Genomic DNA, 20,332 nt, shown 5'->3' with positions numbered 1-20,332 from the left:
TAAACTTAACTTAACTTAAATATCTGCAGATATTGTGGGTTGAGAGGGTAGTGTGTGAGAAGCACTTCATCCTGGTTCAAGAAGAGGGCAGATATGTTGAGCCAGGGAGCTTCCAAGGCTATGCATTGGCAAGTTGACCCCTGCCCCCCACCCCGCACAGCCTTGTCCCTCCCTAGGAGCACTCCATCATCAGTGGATGACAGATGCTGATGACAGAATATGTCATCATTGCTTGCCTGATCTAGTTGTCCTTGATGCCATCTCTGGCCCTGCAGTTGCTTATAAATTTTATGCTCTCCAGAGTGCTTTCATGGCCTGCCTTCAGTAGATATATTGCTAAGAATATCTTGCTTAGATACTCAGCTGTGGCATCCAAGAGAGGAAGCACCCGTCTCTGCCATGCCAATTTAAAGGTTGACAGTTTTGTGCTGGAAAAGAAAGTCTTTGCTGTCCATCAGAAACCAGTGTGCTATCTGCCCATGCCAATGTTAACTTTCTCCTTGCTACCTGGCCCATGCTGGGGAGGGTGATATATGGTAGAGGTAGTTGTATGCACCAGGTGAGGTGATTTATTTCACCACCACCACTGGCACTATGTTGCAGGGATGGTGCGGCAGGCCCTGGGGATGTGGAGAACTTGCTGGGGGGAAATGGAGGTGTGGTAATTTCTGAAGTGTCATATTGACAACCAAAGGGTGATGTGGGAGGTTCTGCATGGGTCAAAGGATCCTTTGCCAGGTGCCCTGGTCAAGTAGCAGGCTCCCACCAGTTCAAGCACTGGAAACATTCTGGGGTGCAGAAGTGAGCAAATGTGGTGAGGGATACAGCTGCCTATCTTCAGACAGCTGCAGTTGGAGCCCCCGGGTACAAGCAAGCCATCTCCTTTGGCAGCACCACAAAAACAAAACCTCCCCCTCAGCACAGAAAGAGGGGAGTGAGGGGAAGCAAGGTACCCAGCAGACGTTGCCTCTTCAGTAAAGTGCATCCAGTCTATAATTTTACACTTGAGGCAGAGAGAAAGTGGTACAGCCCACTCTTCCCAGTGGGTGGGAAGAAGGGCCCAAAGCCACTTCCTCCCCGACTAGGGGAAGGCAATATACCTTTCCCCAGAGAGGTCAAAAGAGAACCCCCATCAGGGGAAAAAGGGATTCTCCTTTCTGTCCAACACCAACCATCCTTTTGTGCGATATTAGGCAACCATGCCCCATAGACTGGCAAGCGGGCTTCCCTGTTCCCCCCAACCGCCGGCAGCATCCACTAACATGCTGAGCACTCTCCAAAAATAAGTGTCCACCATGACAGGTGCCTCCCCTAGCCCTCCTCTATTTGGAGGTGCCACTCGGCAGTCCTGCCTATTCAGATTTTGCTCACATGTCTATGTGTGGCTGTCTATTTCTAGCAAGGACATTGCTGTGAGTAGAGTGATGACGTGGTTAAAATGTCTTTGCCCTGATGAAGCCGGCTGGCAAGACCAGAAAGGCCTCAAGGTGCTCGACATGTCCCCTCAGGGATCGTGACCAATAGCAGCCTCATTGACAACATGCTGATGCCCTGCCTGCAGTCTGGTGTTGCGAGCAATGCTCAGCTCACGGGATGCAGACTTGGCAAGCGAGGAGGGAGGGAGGAGATACCCTTTCCAACTGGAGGTTGTGAGCAAATGTCTGCAATGCAATCCCCAGTTTCAATAATTAACCATGGGTTTGTCAAACTCCAGTTTCACGTTACATGCAAATGCATCTAATGTTAGTTTCACCAGCTAATGTCAACTTCAGTTTATCCTTTAAAGGTGACATTGACACATCAGTTCCTTTAAAAAAAGCTGTAAAAAAAAGCTTTTTAAAAAGCTAGCAGAACTGTGGTGATATGGACACTTTCTTCCATATGCAGTGGTCTTGTCAGATGATAAAACTATATTGGGTTACAACTTTTTTCATAAACAGTGTTATGCTTCATAAAGAACTAATTCTGTGGCAAACAAGCTCTACTTAATATTGCTGAAAATATTCCAGAATATATGCCTCTTTGATAACGAATATTGTTCTTCATGTTGGCAGCCAAAAATAAATGTAAATGTCTTTATTTTGGAAAGATCCACAACCAGTATTATTAGAATCTGTGGAAGCTGCCATTACTGGATAAACTTACACAGCAGATTCATGTATCAAATGTCTTGCAAATGTCACTTCTCTCACAGCCTAACCTACTTCACAGGGTTGTTGTGAGGAGAAACATAAGTACGTAGTAGACTGCTCTGGGCTCCTTGGAGATAGAGCGGGATATAAAATGTAAAAATAAATAAATAAATATTGGACATAACCAAAAATAATGAGTCAATTTGTTGTGATGTATTGACCTCCTAATCTTCTTGTACAATCCCGGACCCAGACCAGTATTAGACATGGCATGGTTTTCGTTCAGTGACTATTAACTTGCCTTAAAATTTATCTCCTCTTTGTTGTATTGCTTATGTTTATATCCACTCCCTTTCTCTTTCTTTTGATGTAATTCACATTAAAATAAAATAAAAAGTAAAAAAAACCACAGCATGTAGTGGATTAACTGGGTTTACCTGGAGATTGGGAGACAGGGGGCGTGTCCACTGACTGTGGGGCAGCCATTCCGGTGGTGGTAGGGAACAGAAGAAAATCACAAATCTAATAGCTGTTTCCCCTTCTGGCTGTCCTGCCAGCTCTTTGACCTTGGGGAGCTTCACCCTTGGAACCTCACCTTGATCCTCTGTAATGCCAGGTCGGTGTGGAACAAATTAGAAACCATCCATTATTTGATTCTGGATGAAGACGCCGACCTGGTATGTATTACAGAGACCTAGCTGGGGGAGGCTGGGGGCCCAGTGTGGTCACAGCTTCTCCCTCCAGGTTACTCTGTTGAGGAGAGGGTGAGGGACTGTGGGTGGGGAGGTGGAGTGGCTGTGATCTATAAGAATAACCTTTCCCTTATCAGTATCCCTGTTAAAGTGTCGGACCATATCGAATGTGTGTACTTAAGTTTGGGGACAAGGGATAGACTGGGACTTCTGATGGTGTACCGATCGCCCTGTGGCTCAACAGGGCCCCTAACTGAGCTGACTGACTTGGTCTCAGACTTGGTGTTGGAGTCCCCCAGGCTTGTGGTGCTGGGGTTCTTTAATGTTCATTTTGGGACCAATTTGTCCAGGGGCAGCTCAGGAGTTCATACTGGCCATGAAAATATGGCTTATCTCAAGTGGTCTCAGGACCCACTCACATTGCTGGTCACATACTTGATTTGGTCTTTCACTCTGATCAGGGTGGTGTTCTGTGGGTGGGGAATCCTGTGATTTCCCCATTGTCATGGACGGACCACCATCTGGTTAAGGTTGGACTCACAATCACTTCCCACCTTCGCAGGGGCAAGGGACCTATTAGGATGGTCTGCCCGAGGTTATTGGATCCAATAGGATTTCAAGAAGCCTTGGAGGGAAGTATTGTTGGCTCTGCTGATGATCCTGTTGTTGCCCTGGTGGAGAATTGGAACAGCAAACTCACTGGGGCAGTAGACATGATTGCTTCCAAGCGTCCTCTCTGATCCTCTTCAAAACTGGCCCCTTGGTATATGGAAGAATTACGGGGGCTGAAGCAGCAATGCAGACAACTGGAGCACAAGTGGAGAAAGACTTGACTTGAATCCGACAGCTTGCAACATAGAGCTTATTTGAAGCCCTATGCTCAGGTGGGCTCAGTGATACATGTGGCGAAGAAGTGGTTCTTTTCTGCCCATATTACATCCAGCGGAGTTGTTCCGGGTTGTGAGAGGGCTAGAATGTGCCCCTCCTCCCTTGAATCAGAATCTGGAACTATCGATTACCCGATGTGATATGTTTAACTAATTCTTTGTGGGGGGAAATTTATTTATTTTATTTTATTTTATTTTATTTTATTTTATTTTATTTTTTACATTTATATCCCGCTTTTCCTCCAAGGAGCCCAGAGCAGTGTACTACATACTTGAGTTTGTCTTTCACAACAACCCTGTGAAGTAGGTTAGGCTGAGAAAGAAGTGACTGGCTCTCATATACGGGCCGACTTAGTATCCATTTCCACAATTACTTCTGTGTCTGATGTGGAGGTGTCCAGCAACTCCTCTTATGGGATTAGGTTGGATCAGTTCCAGTTTGTGACTTCTGAGGATGTGGACAAGCTGATTGGAATGGTGCGGCCTACCACCTGTTCTCTTGACCCTTTCCCGACATGGCTTATACTATCTGGCAGGGGGGTTATTGTAGAAGGCCTGGCAGATATTATAAATGTGTTTCTGAGGGAAGGTAGGATTCCTCCTTGTCTTAAGGAGGCAATTATTAGACTACTTCTGAAGAAGCCTACCTTGGATCCCTCAGAGTTGAGCAACGACAGGCCTGTCTCCAACCTTCCGTGGCTGGGCAAAGTAATTGAGAGGGTGGTGGCCTCCCAGCTCCAGACAGTCTTGGAGGAAACTGATTATATTGACCCAATACAGACTGGCTTTCGGGCAGGCTATGGGGTGGAGACTGCCTTGGTCGGCAGAGAATTCAAGCTTCCTGACCTCCTGGCTTTCCAGGACCTGCAGAGTCATTTTCCTGCAGCCATCCTTCCTGGCCACATGTCCTTCCCTAACAAAGAATTGCCTTCTTCCTCTCAACAGCTCTCTAGGTCCCACCTACCTGGTGTGGTTGGCTGAGCCCTGGAGTTCACCAGTCTCAGTCAAGATAGGGTTCACTTCAAGTTAACTCTTTAGAGAGAGGGATGGCTGATCACTACACAGCATTAGCCAAAATCAATAAATGGAAGCACCCATGGGGGGCAGGGGGGGAGAGAGAGAGAGAGAGAGAGAGAGAGAGAGAGAGAGACTGTGTACCTCTTTAACCGGGAAGATAAACAATGGATAAGGCCCATTGTTTGTCCCCCAGGACAAACAGAGGTATACAGTCAAGTAAATGCTTTACTTGTAGGCTTTCTGGAAGCATCTGTCTGGCCAGTTTGGGAAACAGGATGCTTGACTGGAGAGATCTTGGATCTGATCCAGCAGGGCACATTATGTTGTCATTTGATTCGCATATGGCCACATGTTAAAATATCTTATATCCAAAGTCTTTGGGGCCGGGGTGGGGGAGTACCCCTTCCTGCTGATTGTTTCTGAACTACTTGCATAAATGTAGAATTCCCTTTTAAGTGAATTCTAGCCAGCACAGCTGAGGACAAGGGAAGAAAATTAATGTGTATTACTTGGTAGTGCTGACACATCCTTCTGTCCCCTGTGATTTGGCTGTTATGGTGGGATCTGAATTGCTACAACTTGGACCTTTATTTCTTCCCCAGACAGCCCAACTATATCCTTCCTCTTCAAAATAGAGGCAATATTGACATTTAAAATTACATCACCAACAGGTGCAATGTAGTATTGGACCTTTTCATCAAATTGTAATGAAATGGCCACCCTTAACTTCTTTTAACTATTGAGGGAATTGTAAAAGGCATTGATACAATGGGAAGGGCTAACAGAAATAAGAGGCAAGGATAGCTAGCTTCAGCAGGCACTCCCTTGAAGCAGGCTAAGATTTTGTACATCATATTATCCAGCTTTGAAGACGATCATGCATCCACCCAGACATTAAATAGCATATTCCTTTACTGTCCCACATACCCAGATAAAAATATAAAACTCTCAGACAAGGAAATAAAAAAAGGCCCTTTACTATTCCCGCCACCTTCCCCCTCTTTCTCTGTGGTGTTATTTGAAGCCTACTTTCAAAAACAGAAGTTGAACAAATGAATCCTTCTGTCCTCACTTTCAGTTGTCAGCAGTGCTTCAGTGTGAGATGAAATAAATTGCCAGGCACTTTCATCTTCTATAATCAGCTCTGCACAGCTGAGTACACCCACAGCCCTGCGAGCTGTCTCTGCCAGCACTAATTCTATGTGGAATGGGAAGTCTTTGTTAGTGCCACATTTCTAATGTTCTACACAGGAGTGAGTTTTATTGTTTTTTATTTCTCACTTTCTCTTCTTCACTCTTGTCCCTCTCCCCCCCCCCCCATAAGCTATTGTACAATCTATTTCCCACAGGACAGCAGCTTTTAGGTGGGACCATTATTTATAAGATCCTCTTGAAGTTGGATGCGTTCTTTCTCAGCATTCACACCACAACCATTGATGGTATCGCTAGTTTAGAAACATAATACTTATAAATTGAAGTTGTTTCAGAGAAGCTCTTGGACCAATAGCAGTCACTTTTATAAATCATTTTGTGCTTTGAAAGCTACAAAAGTCACAACTAATGTATCAAAACCCCTGCTAACTTGGCAAAGAGGCACATTTTAACATGCTGATTCTCTTTTATTTAGCAGGGGGAAAGTAACTGGCCCTATCCACCCCCAGCACAGTACCTCCAGTGACTGTTGCTGGTGTCTATCTTATGTTTATTTTTAGTTTGTGAGTCCTTTGGGGACAGGGGTCCATCTTATTTATTTATTATTTCTCTTTATAAACCACCCTGAGCTATTTTTTAGAGGCAAGGTATAGAAATCGAATGAATGAATGAATAAAACTAGAGGTTTCCAAAGTTGTTTTTGTCTTTTAGTACACACTACAGTTTGATGGTGGGGGGTGTGGATGTTGAATTTCAAAAGTCTACAAATATTTAGGAGGAAAAGCCCAGAGCAATATATCTTACCAAATTAATCAATTGAGAGGTGAGAGACAATCAGCATTCTGTTTTCCAAGATGCTTTGACTGGAATCATGGAATCCCATACCGCAACTTGTCCCTATTTAATGGGAAAATAGGGACATTTTGGCAGGTATGGAATCCCAAATGGGGAACAGAGACCCTTAGGCTAATATTCGTCTTTTGGTTCAGAATCAGTGTTATGTAGCTTTATTAACTTGTGGTAGATTTCTTCTGTAAAAAATATAATCTATAAATTAAATGTCATCAGTAGAGATGAGCATTTCTATTCATAGTCGAATTGATTAGAAACAGGTTGATTAGAGTGATTCAGTCTCAAATTGAATCGCCATTTATTTCAATGGTGCTTTTTGAGGTTGAATTGAATTGACCCTGATTCAAATTGAATCGATTCAATGATTCACATCACCATTTTATTTAATTAAAGCATTCTAACTTATTTTTGGCACTGACTTCCAATTGGCTGACAACCTCCTTGCTCCTTGGTTGGCTTGTTATGATTCAAAACAATGGTTGGCATGGGCAACAACTGTACCCCATTGGCTGGGGGGAGGGCCAATGAGGGGGAGGCAGAAGGAGGGAGTTTCAAAATGTATATAAGGGGACTGTCAAAATGTATCTGAGGCAGCCTGTCACTGCGTATTCTGCCTTTGAGGAGGAAGAGGACGGCTGTTGCTGGATAGCTGCCTGCCTCAGATTTAGACTGCTGCCTGCTTAGAGGATTCCTGCTGAGAAATCACTGCTGCTGAATCACTGAGCTGAGATCACTGCAACACACTGCCTGAGCACCTGACCTGCTGTGCCAGGATTGTGCGGACTGCTAAAGAGACACAGCCTATGCCCTGTGCCTATCTGTCTCTCCATTATTTTTTACCTCCCTTTAGTAGTAACAATTGCGGTTTTGTTTTAAATAGTACCAGCATCTAGTAACTTAATTAGGTGCTCTTTGGGTTTGTTTGTTTTTTTAAAAAATTCATAATCTGCTGGCTTCCTACTCCTCCACCCCCACCAAGTTTTTTTATTTTCTGATTGTTTGGGGTGGCTGGGTGCCTGCCTCAAGGAGGTGAAGGTCAAACAAGATAGAACACTCACCCACACAGGCCCTGCTGCTTCCATGGCCACTTTTGTGAAGAAGTGCCACAAGATAGTCACCCATATCCACTGGAGTGAAAAGGCTAGGTTTATGCTCAAGGAGAGGCAAATTGAGCTCAACCTACCTGAACACCTGATCCCTCAGGATCTTCCAACCCAGTAGAGCGGCACCTTTCTCTTGCTCTAACAAGAGCAAGTGGAAGTCATCCACAGCCTGGCAAGGTGGCGTGGCTTGGATGTGTGCAACCTGTCCAACACGGACAGGAAGCTCCTTTCAAAACCTGAGCCATTCTGTGTTGCTATGAACAGCTTGTGTGCCAAGGCAGTGATGCTGAGCTAGGCTTTGCCCGCTAATTGTGTGTGAGAGAGCAACTTGTGGCAGTGATGTTGCTGCAGCTCTGGCACAGAGACTGACAGTGGTTTCTGGGTCCATAGAGGGTTGTGTGGTGAGGAGTGCTACCCACCACCCAACCCACAGAGTAATCTGGCAATTTTTAATGGGTTTTTTTTTAATTTTGTGAAATCATTTCAGGTCATTGTCCTATGGACCCAGATAAAATTCAATCTGAGGAGAGCTGGTTTACCACTTGTTTTTCTCAGAGGACTAGTCTACCCATTAAGCTCAACTGGCAGACCCACCTCTTCCCAGACAAAGTGCAATTTCAAGGTCTGTTTTCCTGAGGAGAGCTGGTCTACCCATTGTGTTTAATGGGTAGACCAGTCCCCCGAGAAAAACAATTGGTAGACCAGCTCTCCTGTTTTTCCAGGGAGAGCTGGTCTACCAACTGGTTTGAGATGAAATCAAATCGCAAAATCCAATTTGTGCATATCCCTAGTCATCAGTGTCTGTCTATGGACAGAGAGCCAGGACATACACAAATTCTCCTAGCAGCAGGTGCAGTTTTTCCTCATGCACCTTCTGTCTGCCTTCACTCCTCTAGTGATGTGCCTGGTTCAACTCTAGTACAGATTTTTGCCCTGGTTCCTCATAATGTGGGCAAACTTATATTTTTCTTATTTTTCCAGTTGCCCAGTATGTTTATCTAATTATACATATAAATATTTATTGTTTAAGTAAAATAATAATCATCAATCCATTAGGGTTTTTAGACTTTGGGTTGGTTGGTTTTAGACTTTGGGGTTGTTGTTATTGTAGTTTTAAACCCTGTTGACAGGGGAAATAGTTTCACAATAACTACAGGGCCAGTCAGTCAGTATCCTGAAAAGCCTAGTCTGTTTCTGGAAGGGAGGTAGCTTTGTGATTGTCACAAGGGCCAGCCAATGAGCACTTCACATAGTTGGCTTGGGGCTTTGGAGTTGGATTGAGGCTTATGCAGAGGACTTAGATGAATGACCTCCTCATGCGATTAAAGGACATCCCAACAGCTCATTGGATGTCCTGTAAGGATATCAGTATGGACCAATTCTCAGCACATCCCCACCTTGATCTCCTGGGTGGGCAGATGATTGTCCAAACAGGCTCCTGACCAAGGGTGGCTCCAGAGCAGAGGCAAGCACCCTCTGAAAAGTAGTTGTCCCCCCAACTGACCCCCATTTTTGTTTCAGAAATCTAGCATGTGGAACACAGCTTGCCCACCAAGAAATGCACTTTACCACTAATGTACTCGCACCCCCTTATTTTTTTTTCCTGGTGCCATAACTGCTCCTGGAAAAAGTAAGACTCACTTTAGAAGTTTGTACAGCTCTCTTAAAAAGGGCCACTGGATCTATAGTTGGATCACTTCTCAATGCATCTGTATCAGTCTTGGCCCATGGTACTACTTAATTCTGTCAATTTCTTTGTACTGCATTGTATGTATGGTATGTGTGTGTGTGTTGCATTGTAAGCCAATATAAATTAATGTACCCATACTGAATACAGCCTACTAACCAAATTCAAAATTGGCAGTATGTCCTGTATTCAAAATATGGTTTTCCAGTGCTGGTTTACATCAAGTGGATCTGGCAGGATTTTGAACTTCCTGGGTGTCAGCTTTACAAATATATTACAGATTGCAAATTTTTGAAACATTCATTTAGAAATGGAGGCAGGTATGTTTCCCAGAACCTATATTGAGCAGCAGTGATATAGGAAAGATGTTGAAAGGCATCATCTCATACTGTGTGGGAGATGGCAATGGTAAACCCCTCCTGTATTCTACCAAAGACAAACACAGTTGTCAACACCGACTCAATGGCACACTTTACCTTTACAATACTTGGAAGCCATGTAATGGCACAGCAGGGAAGTAACTTACCTAGCAAGCAAGAGGTTGCTGGTTCAAATCCCCACTATGATGTTTCCCAGACTATGGGAACCATCTATATCTGGCAGCAGCAACATAGGAAAATGCTAAAGGGCATCATCTCATACTGCGCAGGAGATGGCAATGGTAAACTGCTCCTGTATTCTACCAAAGAAAACCACATGGCTCTGTGGTCACCAGGAGTCAACACCGACTCAACAGCACAACTTTACAATACTTGGAATTGGTATTTATTTTAAATAGGAAATGATTTTGCCATGAAGGATCACAAAATACATTGTTCTTCTTAACATTAACTACATGGTTCCTAGATTTGATGACACTATTTTATCATACAAATAAATATATTTGTGTCTTAATTTTAATCTGAAATATGTAATAAAAAAAACAGCTATGCAGTCTTCAACTAAAATCAACAGTTCATATTCTTAGGAAAATCATCCAATGTCAGTGGAAGTTGCCATTTTATTGAGATTACTGTTAAATGTAAAATTATTTTCTTCCCAACCCTGGATGGAAACTACAATGATTGGTGATTTCAAGGTTAATGAAGTGAGCCATAAGTGATTGATATTCTCTGGCAAGACCCTAAACAAAAAATAAAAGATTTTGCCCAAATTTTTTTTAAAAAAAAATCATGCTGTGAGAACAAACTTCCTACAAGTTCCAACAACTGCTAATTTTGTCTCACTTCTTGGTGGAATGTTTATTTTACAAACATGTTACAAGTTATGTTGTAATCCATTGGGGAGGGGGGTGAAATGGCATAATACCAGCACTCCGGCAGTTGTGGCCAATTTATGTGCAAAAGAGAGAGTGGGGGAGAGAGTATTGTGGAGGCCTCCTGTCAGGGAAAAAAAAAAAGATTTTATGTAGTTCAAAGAATCCCTATTTGCTTAGGGTGGTGGGATCTCTCTCTCTCTCTCTCTCTCTCTCTCTCTCTCTCTCTCTCTCTCTCTCTGTAAGGAAAACCTGACATGAGGTTGTTTGTGTCTATTTGGGTTCTGCCAGATGGAAAGGTTTACTCATTAGAGGCAGCTGTTTTAGCAAATTACCTCACTCAGTATAATGACAGAGTTATAACAGACTATTGAAGAAAATCCTTTCATTTCCCAGTGAGATCATGATAAGTAGAAACAAGTTCAATGAGATGTTTGATTTACTTTGGAAGGTATTCAGTCAGACACATGGGATACAGTCGGAGACAATGAGGTTTCTTTTGTTCTTTTTTCTATGCATACATATATTTATATATTAGACATTTTGTTTTGCTTGAAAAAATAAATGTTTTCCATATTTTATCTTGTATGATGTAATAAGTTAATGGAAATCTAGGATGGAGGAAGTTGCTTTCCATAGAGTTGCATATTGTTGTTTTTTTTAAAGCATTCTAGAGACATTCAGCTATATTTTCTTTTGAATCTGTATTTGCAATCCTGTTAAAATAAAATAAAAATGATGGTGATGATGATGATAATAATAGTGATGATTCATTGAGTGGGATATCAAACAAACACACACAAACTGTGCAAAAAAAATTTGCCCCAGAAAAGAATTATACAATTGAAATATGTTAGGCATAGGGTGGAGACAAAAGTTTTGTCATGAAAATGAATGGTTCTCAGTAAAACAAACGGAATCTACTTTTCACTTCCATTAAATGATTACTCTTACCTCGGATCAACCCTATGTTGTGAACGTGTGATGTAAATTTGGTTTGTATCCAGTTCTCCGCACTTGAAGTATAAAGGGGTTTTGTCCATACTCTAAGTGGCTGCCATCTTGAAACATGACAGATTGTTAATTCACCCAGCAGAGTCTATTTGTTCCCAGAAGTAGAAGTTGCTGCCATTTTTTCAAAATAGGCAGCAGCAGCAAAACTGGGACATTTCTTGCACTAGCTTTCCCGCAAGCTAAACATGATCTACTAGGAGACCATTAATTAAGCAAATAATGGGTAGCTTCAGACACCACAAGGAACTGTGGCTTATTTTATCTAACTGTAGTTTGTTTGTTTTTTGTCTGAACCCATGTCAGTCAATGAATCATGGTTTATTTCAGGAAGTCAAACCACAATGTGAAGCTAAGATTTGAAGGTGTTTTGTCTTTATTTTCCTAACTGTGGTTTAATCTTTGGTTTTTTCAATAACTTCATTCTTGTATGGCTCTCACATAGGCCAAATTCAGACATCACACAAAACCGGAGTTAAATGGGCAGAGGTTTGAACTCCATTGTGTCTAAATTTGTGAAACCGCAGTTTCGCCTAGAGCAATCTGCGATTTGCCTCGCCAAACTCCAGTTTGATCCTTCGGTTTGCAGTAAGGGATTGGTGGCTGCTGCCTGTTGGGGCTGGGGGCAGGGGTGTAGGGGAGGGGGAGCTAGGGGTAATCATAGGCAGGGCTAAGAGTAGGCAGGTCCAATCCTGACGCAAGTTAAAAAGAAGTGGAACGGCAGTCACCAGCCCATGGTTTTCTCCAGTCTGTAAAATTGTCTCAACCAAAATTTCCATCATTCATACCAGTGCTTGGCAGCTGGCTATTTTGTGCTAAACTCACCTCTCAGTTTGCTGCAATTCAAGCAATCATGGCATTAGACTGGTTTACTGGAAGTGTCAGTGTGGAAAGTAGCAATCTCTCTCTCTCTCACTCTCTCTCTCTTTCTCTCTTTTTTCTCTCTCTCTCTCGTCCCCTTGCCTCTTCTTCGCCTTAGTAGCTCCATCCCTTCTACCAGCATTGCCTCAGTTTCCCCTTGCATTCTCAACTCTCTCCTCCCCATGCAGGACTTTGGTAAGAAGACTACCTGAAGTGGGGAGGGGTTGGATTCTTGAGCACCTATTTGCAGTTTCATTCATTTTCAAGTTTCACATTGCTTGAAAATATGACAAGGTATTTGCCCTCACCTGCACACATAGAGCCCATAGAATCCTATATTCTCACAAATATGCACATGCATACTTTTTAAAAAAGAAAGCAAGCCTCCCTGCCCCCACAATATAAACATTTCTGTTTATATTCTTAGGTTGCAATCCTATGCACACAAGTTACTTGGGAGTAAGCCCACCCCCATGAGAACTGCAGCCAATTCTTTACAGTTTATAGAATTGCAACATATTACTTTACCAGATTTTAAAATTAAGTCATGTAGATCACAGACCTTATCAAATAATATATGATGAAGATATTTCCTTTTAATACTACTAGTTCTCATCAAAAATAAAAGTTCTTTTTAAAAAAAACACAAAATAACCAACTAACAGCAAACAAAAACTGTTCTAAGGACTAGAGAGAGCGGTGCAGCTGCATGACTATTCTGGACTTCCCTGGTCCCCAAGCTGTGCCTGCTAGTAGGGATGTGCAAAAAAATTCGGGCACAGAATGATCTGTGCCCGAAACGAACAATTTTGGGTGATTTGGGGCTGAACCGAATCACCCCCGATGTCCCCCGATATTTTTCGGGCATGAGCCGAATCACCCGAATTTCGGGCATGAAAAATTCGGGTGATTTGGTTCACGGTTGATTTTTGGCGATTTTTTAAAGTTTTAGTGACTTTGGGGCAGTTCGGGGGCATAGCATGGGATCTGGGCAAAAGTAGTGGGGTTGGGTGGTAGTGCCTAATGGGTGGAGGCTACCACCCCAATTTCAGGGGGTTTGGACAACGGGCTGATTTTTTGAGAATTTTTGAAGTTTTAGTGACTTTGGGGCAGTTTGGGGGCAGAAAGTGGATCTGCCCCAAAGGAGTGGGGTGGGCTGGTAGATAGTGCCTAATGGGTGGAGGCTACCACCCATCCCCAATTTAAGAGTTATTGGGCAGAGGGGTGAATTTTGATGAATTTATTTGTATGAGGTTTGTCTTCATAAGGTGAAGTGTGCTAAATTGATTACTTCCTCATATTATTCATAGTAAAGGAAAGTGTGAAAAAGTGAAAGTGGGGTCATGAGAGTTGTTTAATTGAAAAATAGCTCATTTGCTATGATAGAATGAGAATTCACACCTCAGAAAAAACTTCGAACTGGTTCGAACTGGTTCGAACTGGTTTGGACATCCAAAAATTGGTAGGATGGTAGCGGGCACCTAGGGGTACCTGCCACCCAAACTCCAAAGCAACCCTCTTTGCACTAGACCACCACTCACTCTGGGCCACACCAGCACCCCACAAGCGGCTTTAAGGTTTTTCTCCATAGGGAAGAATGGAGGTTTCAGCAGCCCCATAACTGCACTTGGGGGGGGTGCTGGGGTGGCCCAGAGAGAGGGTGCCAACCACCTCTATGGGTTGCTAACCCATGGGGTACTGGGTTTTGTTGTTTCTGAAGTGAGCTGAGTGTAGATTCTTTGGTAGCATATAAGATTTTCAATGACAAACCATGAATCCACTCTCGTCTGCTAATCTTAAAGACACTTAAACTTCAAAAATCACTTAAAAATCAGCCCTTTGCCCAATTCCTTTCAAATAATTCTGATAGCTACCTGGCCCCCCTTGGGCACTACCACCCACCACACTCTGCTCTTGGACACCCCTTCCCCCCTGACGTGAAGCTATACATTTGCTGACACCTCCATGCTTCTTTATGGATAAAAACCTTAAAGTCGCGTAAACTTCAAAAATCACTTAAAAATCAGCCTTTTGCCCAATTCCTTTCAAATAATTCTGATAGCTTCCTTGCCCACCTTGGGAACTACCACCCACCACACTCCGCTCTAGGACACCCCTTTCTCCCTGACGTGAAGATATACATTTACTGCAATCCTCATTATTCTGTATGAGGAATTCCAAAATAATTTTAAAATTCACCAATAATCAGAGGAGTGTCCGATTGCCTTGGAACTTTGTGGATAGTAGGCACCCCTGGTTGTCTACCACCTACCCAATGTTTGTGCCCCTAGGTGCTCCACAATAGGGTATATGGGCTGGTTTGGGTCCTATTATACCCTATGAGAAACATAATTAAAAATATTTCAAATATTCATTAAAAATCATAGGTGTGTCTGATTGCTTCGGGATTTGCATGGTTGTTGGCACCCATGGGTGCTCCACAATATTGAATAATGGGCTGGTTCGAGTCCCATTATATCCTATGAGAAAAAATAAAAATAATTTTCAGAAATTCATAAAAAATCGTACGAGTGTCCGATTGCTTTGGGGTTTGGGTGGCAGGTACCCCTCGGTGCCAGCTACCATCCTACCAATTTTTGGATGTCCAAATCAGTTCAAACCAGTTCAAAATGGTTCAAAACAGTTTGAATTCAAACTGAAACAGGGGGAGGTTCAAGCAAAACCAAAACTGAACCACCCCCTCCTGGTTCAAACCTGGTTCGAATTCAAACTGAACCGGGCAAATTGGTTTTGTGCACATCACTAGTGTGTGTGTGTATTCAGTGAAATGTATTTCCAGGCAGCATACTTATTTTGAAATATCAGACTTAAATCCTTGGGGGCCTGGGGTGTGCGGAGGCCCTGGACTGGAAGAAGAGGGAAGCAGTTATGGGGGTGATTTTAAAATCTTGTCTCTGGGCCCACTCCAACCTTGCTACGCCCCTGGCTAGGAGGCTTTTTAATATCAAAATTGTGGAGGGAATTCTTATGCTAATGTTGTCCATCAAGGGCACAGAACCTGGAGCCCAGCCTAGCCACACAAACTGCAGACTCTGGAGAAGTAGCGTCTTGAGAGATAGAGAGGATACATATGTTACTGAATTCAAAATGATTTCTGCAACTTATAATTAGGTGGAGATAATTAGACAGCTGCAGGTGAAGATCTTAGTGGGGTTGTGCCCACTAGACCAGAGTCAACACTGCAGTAAGGTTTGCCACCGAGACCTGAGGTTTGGCCACCTAAATGTTACCTCCAATCCTGGACACCACCATAACTGCGGTTTCATTCTGATTTCAAAACTACAATCATAGAGACGATGGCATAGATCCACCCAGGACTGTGGCCGCTTCATGGCTGCTGTGCTTTTCACTGGTTTCCTCTCCAAGCAGCAGACCCACCCCTCCTGTCACCTATCCAGCTATGGAGTTGCCCAGTAACAGGGACTCTGCCACGTCCCATCGTCAAGCGGCACAGTCACACAGGGGCATTCCCTCTTCCCACTCTGTCCTTTGTTCCCCCCACCTGGCAAACCATAGGGAAAGGGGACGGGATGACAGGATGGGCACCATGTGCTTTGCTCTCCAAGAACGAAGCAACAATTATGTATATTCACAAGCACAAACATTCCAGGTAGCAACATAACCAGGGTATCACAGTAGTGTGTTGGTAGTGGTCATTTCTATGGGGGTATAATCCTTTATTAACTTCTCTACTAGCGACATGCTAAAAGTTCAGCCTTGGCTGGACTGATAAGACAGACACCTTGTTGTCTGAAAACAGGGTGTGGTTATCTGTTCTTTGCAAGTAGAGCTGGTGCTGATGTGCCGAAACTGCTATCACAAGGACAAAGACTAGACCCCCACCCTTGGGGTTGGGGGCAGGTTGCAAACAGATTATAGACATGACCAGCACACTTTGGATGCAGTTGGTAAGGTCTACTATCTTATCTGGGGCAACAGCTTGTATGCAATAGGGTTGTTTGTTGCTTGGTATTTAAGGGTCAGGCCCTCCCATGTCGGCGCGGCTGCCTCCCAGAGCTTCGTTTGCAAACCTTCTCAATAAAGCTCGTTTTGAAACTCTGCTTCTGGTGTCCAGCAAATAACCTAAACGAGAGAATGAACCAGGGAAATTGATTCCCTTCCATCAAGTGGAAGGGGAACAAATGGTTGTGGGGGGACCCTTGGTTGGGTTTCAAATGCAACTCCAGCCAGACATTCTCAAGCAGCCAAGTTCTATTTCCCCCTCTTAATTTTTATATCACCCAAAACACAATTCTCTGGGCAGTTTACAAGAAAACTATACAACAAGTAAAGGTTAAAACATTACAACAATTTAAGATTTAGAACAATGTTAAACTATTTAAAACCATCAAACTATTAAAACAGTATCTAATTAAAAGCCTGGGTGAACAAATGTGTCTTGACTGCCTTTTTAAAAGTTGTAAGAGATGGGGAGGCTGTTATTTCAGCAGGGAGTGTGTTGCAAAGTTCTTTTTCAGTAGGTCCAGTACCTTCCCCTTGGGAGTTTGCTTTCCCTACTTACTCATGAGCAGGGCTGGGCAGCAGGATCAGCATTGCCATCACTAAGAAGGAGAATTCTTCATATGTGATGATGATGGATGCCAACCCAGGGTGGATATTCATCCATCAGCAGCAGCAGTAGCAGCATCATAGAGCCAGGTTGCTCTATGGAGGAAAGCCACAGGGACAGGTAAACTGGTAACTGCTTTCCCTGTCTTGGTGACTGCTGCCAAGTAGCTGTCAAAGTGTGCCCCCTGCCAACCTGTCCACCCATGTGGGCATGTGTACCCTTGCTTGTGCAGAAAATGAAAGTTTTGTGGGTGGGTACCAAATATAGATATGGATATATAACACAAAACAAATTACCTAATAAATAGAGCTGTATATTTTGATATCAAAGATAACAGAATGTCTAACAGATTCCTGAACAACATAGAAAACAATGTAATTTATATAAAGAACAAAATGCGAGGAAATACAGATGACTAATAATGGAGTGTCAGGATATAGGAATGTACAAGTGCAGACTCACAGCACTATTGCGAAGTTTTGGATACTTCTTCAGTTCACTCTTCAAATAATTTCAATTAGGATCTTAAAGTGAAAATTAGGGATGTGTGTTTCGTTTCGGATACAAAACGTTTTGTGCACAAAACAGGCCATTTCGGCTGTTTTGTAGCCAAAACAAAACACCCAATGCTCAAAACAGAAAATTTTGTAGCCAAAACAAAACATCCCTGTTTCAGATACAAAATGTTTTGTTGTTTCGGCTGTTTTGGAACTCCATTTTGCAATTGCAAAAAGTCTTTCTCCTTCAGTCTCCATTCTGAGTTTTGACATCTGTTTGATTTTCCAGACCTTCCATCCCACAGATTGGCCAGCGAAAGCATTAGCTGATCTTCTGGCAATTGCCTCCTTATTCCATTTAAGCAAATTTAAGGGTAAATTTTACCCTCACTGGCTAGTGGGGCAGTGTGCATTTACCCTCATTGGCCAGTGGGGCAGTGTGCATTTTATTGTTGTTGTTTCACACTGTTGTGTGTATGTGGATGTGCATGACCTTTGGAAATCTGTCTGATTTTCTTCCAAAGCTCTGCTGTTGTTGATGTGTGATGTTGATGTTATTTGGGGTGGATTTGGGGCAGAAAGGAGGCTTTGGGGGCAGAAGAGTGATTCAGGTGGTAGTGCCCCAAGGGGTGCCTGCCACAACCCAGATTCCAAAGGAATAGGGCAAAGGGCTGATTTCTTAGGAATTGTTGAAGTTTACACTTCTTTAAGGTCCCCCCCCCCCCCGGGAACAATGGAGGTTTCAGCAGTCCCATAACTCCAGCTGGGGGGTACTGGGGTGGCTGGGAGCAAGTGGTGGTGTAGTGCACATAGGGTGCCAACCAACCCCATGGGTTGCTAATCCATGGGGTGCTGGGTTCTGTTGTTTCTGAGGTGTTCTGAGTGTAGATTCTCTGGTAGCATATGAGATTTTCAATGACAAACCATGAATCCACTCTCATATGCTACCAGAGAATCTGAATCTACACTCAAAACATCTCAGAAACAACAGAACCCAGTAACCCATGGGTTAGCAACCCATGGAGGTGGTTGGCACCCTATGTGCTCTACACCACCACTCGCTCTGGGCCACCCTGGTGCCCCCTCAAGTTCAGTTATGGGGCAGGAATTATGGAGGTCCATCATTCCCTATGGGGAAGACCTTTACAGACGCACAAACTCCATTACTTCTTTAAAAATCAGCCCTCTGCCCAATTCCTTTGAAATACTTCTGGCAGCTTCCTTGCCCCCACTGGACACTACCACCCACCCTACTCTGCTCTAGACCACCCCTTTCCCCCCAACATAAAGCTGTACTTTTGCTGAAACCTCCATTCTTCCCTATGGGAAAAATCCTATACTTCTAAAATTCACCCAAAATCAGCCCTTTGCCCAATTCCTCTGAAACTTGGGTGGTAGGACAGTCCTCCCAGGATCCTTTGCCCTCCCTCATGTACATACACACTCCTAGGAAGTCTTCATGTCCCCTCCCCATCCTGAGTAACAGGAAATATTGCCCCCCCCAGAACCCCACTTCCGATTTTGTGCTTGTGCACGACTATTTTGGTGCAGAACTCTTTGGAGGGTGGCGATCACTGTTTGCAGAAGTGCTGGCATGGCATGTAAAGGAATTTATTTATTTATTTATTTATTTATTTATTTATTTATTTATTTATATTTAGTTGTACATTTGTATACCACCCCATACAAAAGTCCCTGGGCATTTAAATGCCCTTTCCATGCTGAGGGAAAGTGGACTGCCCAAATATGCATGATCATGCTCGGCACACCCCATTCCAGATTGTGGCCAATCACGGCCGCTCTGCTGACGTTCTGACACTTTGCCCAGATGGCCTCAGCAGCCGAGCAGCAGGGAGGGGATCCCCTCTCCTGGAACCCAAACCCAAGGTTGACAGACCTCAGTTGGATGAACGTCTGCAAGTGACAGAGGAGGAGGAGGCAAGCCAGTTAGCAAGCAAGTGTGAGATGGCCACTGATGTGCGGGGAAGCAGTAGCAGCAGTAGCTGTCGGGGCATGGTGGTGAGGGGGTGGAGGGGCACAGTCCTGAGGGACAGAAGGGCTCCAAGGGGTGGAAGGCCTGGGAACACCAAGAAACACCAGTAGTTCCACTTCTGCCCTTCTGAAGCAGAAGGTGTTCTCAGTGTTCTCTCTAATCTTTTACATCTGTGTGCGGAATGAATCTTGTTCTGAGCAGCAGTATCAAGACAGTATGTGTGCATGTGTGTTCAGAATGGGGCCTTCCTGATTCAACCTGAGCGGGATCTAAAATTAACTGAACGGACATCAAAAAATTTGCGAGCATGCACACACACTTTAGAGGGAACAGTTGTGTTGAGACTATCTTGAGGGAATATTCTTCAAGGTGAAAAATGTCCCTTTTTTTCTATCAGGCTTTCCTCCCCTGCTCCATGCCACTGAGTTCCATTAGCTCTGCCCACTTGGTTGTATGTTAAGTGCCTTGCCCTCTAAGTTGACTAACATTCTGCTCCATTGAGTTACTTTGAGGCATTTGCTGGGTGTTGGCCTCTTCAGTGCTTTTCTTAAGATTTCTGGGAAACCAATGTATCTGTGGTTTGTACAAGTCTGCTGGTACGT

This window comes from Hemicordylus capensis, chromosome 2, assembly GCF_027244095.1.
Source record: "Hemicordylus capensis ecotype Gifberg chromosome 2, rHemCap1.1.pri, whole genome shotgun sequence".
Taxonomy (NCBI): domain Eukaryota; kingdom Metazoa; phylum Chordata; class Lepidosauria; order Squamata; family Cordylidae; genus Hemicordylus; species Hemicordylus capensis.
The sequence above is the reverse complement of the archived record's forward strand: the minus strand, read 5'-3'. Positions refer to the sequence as shown.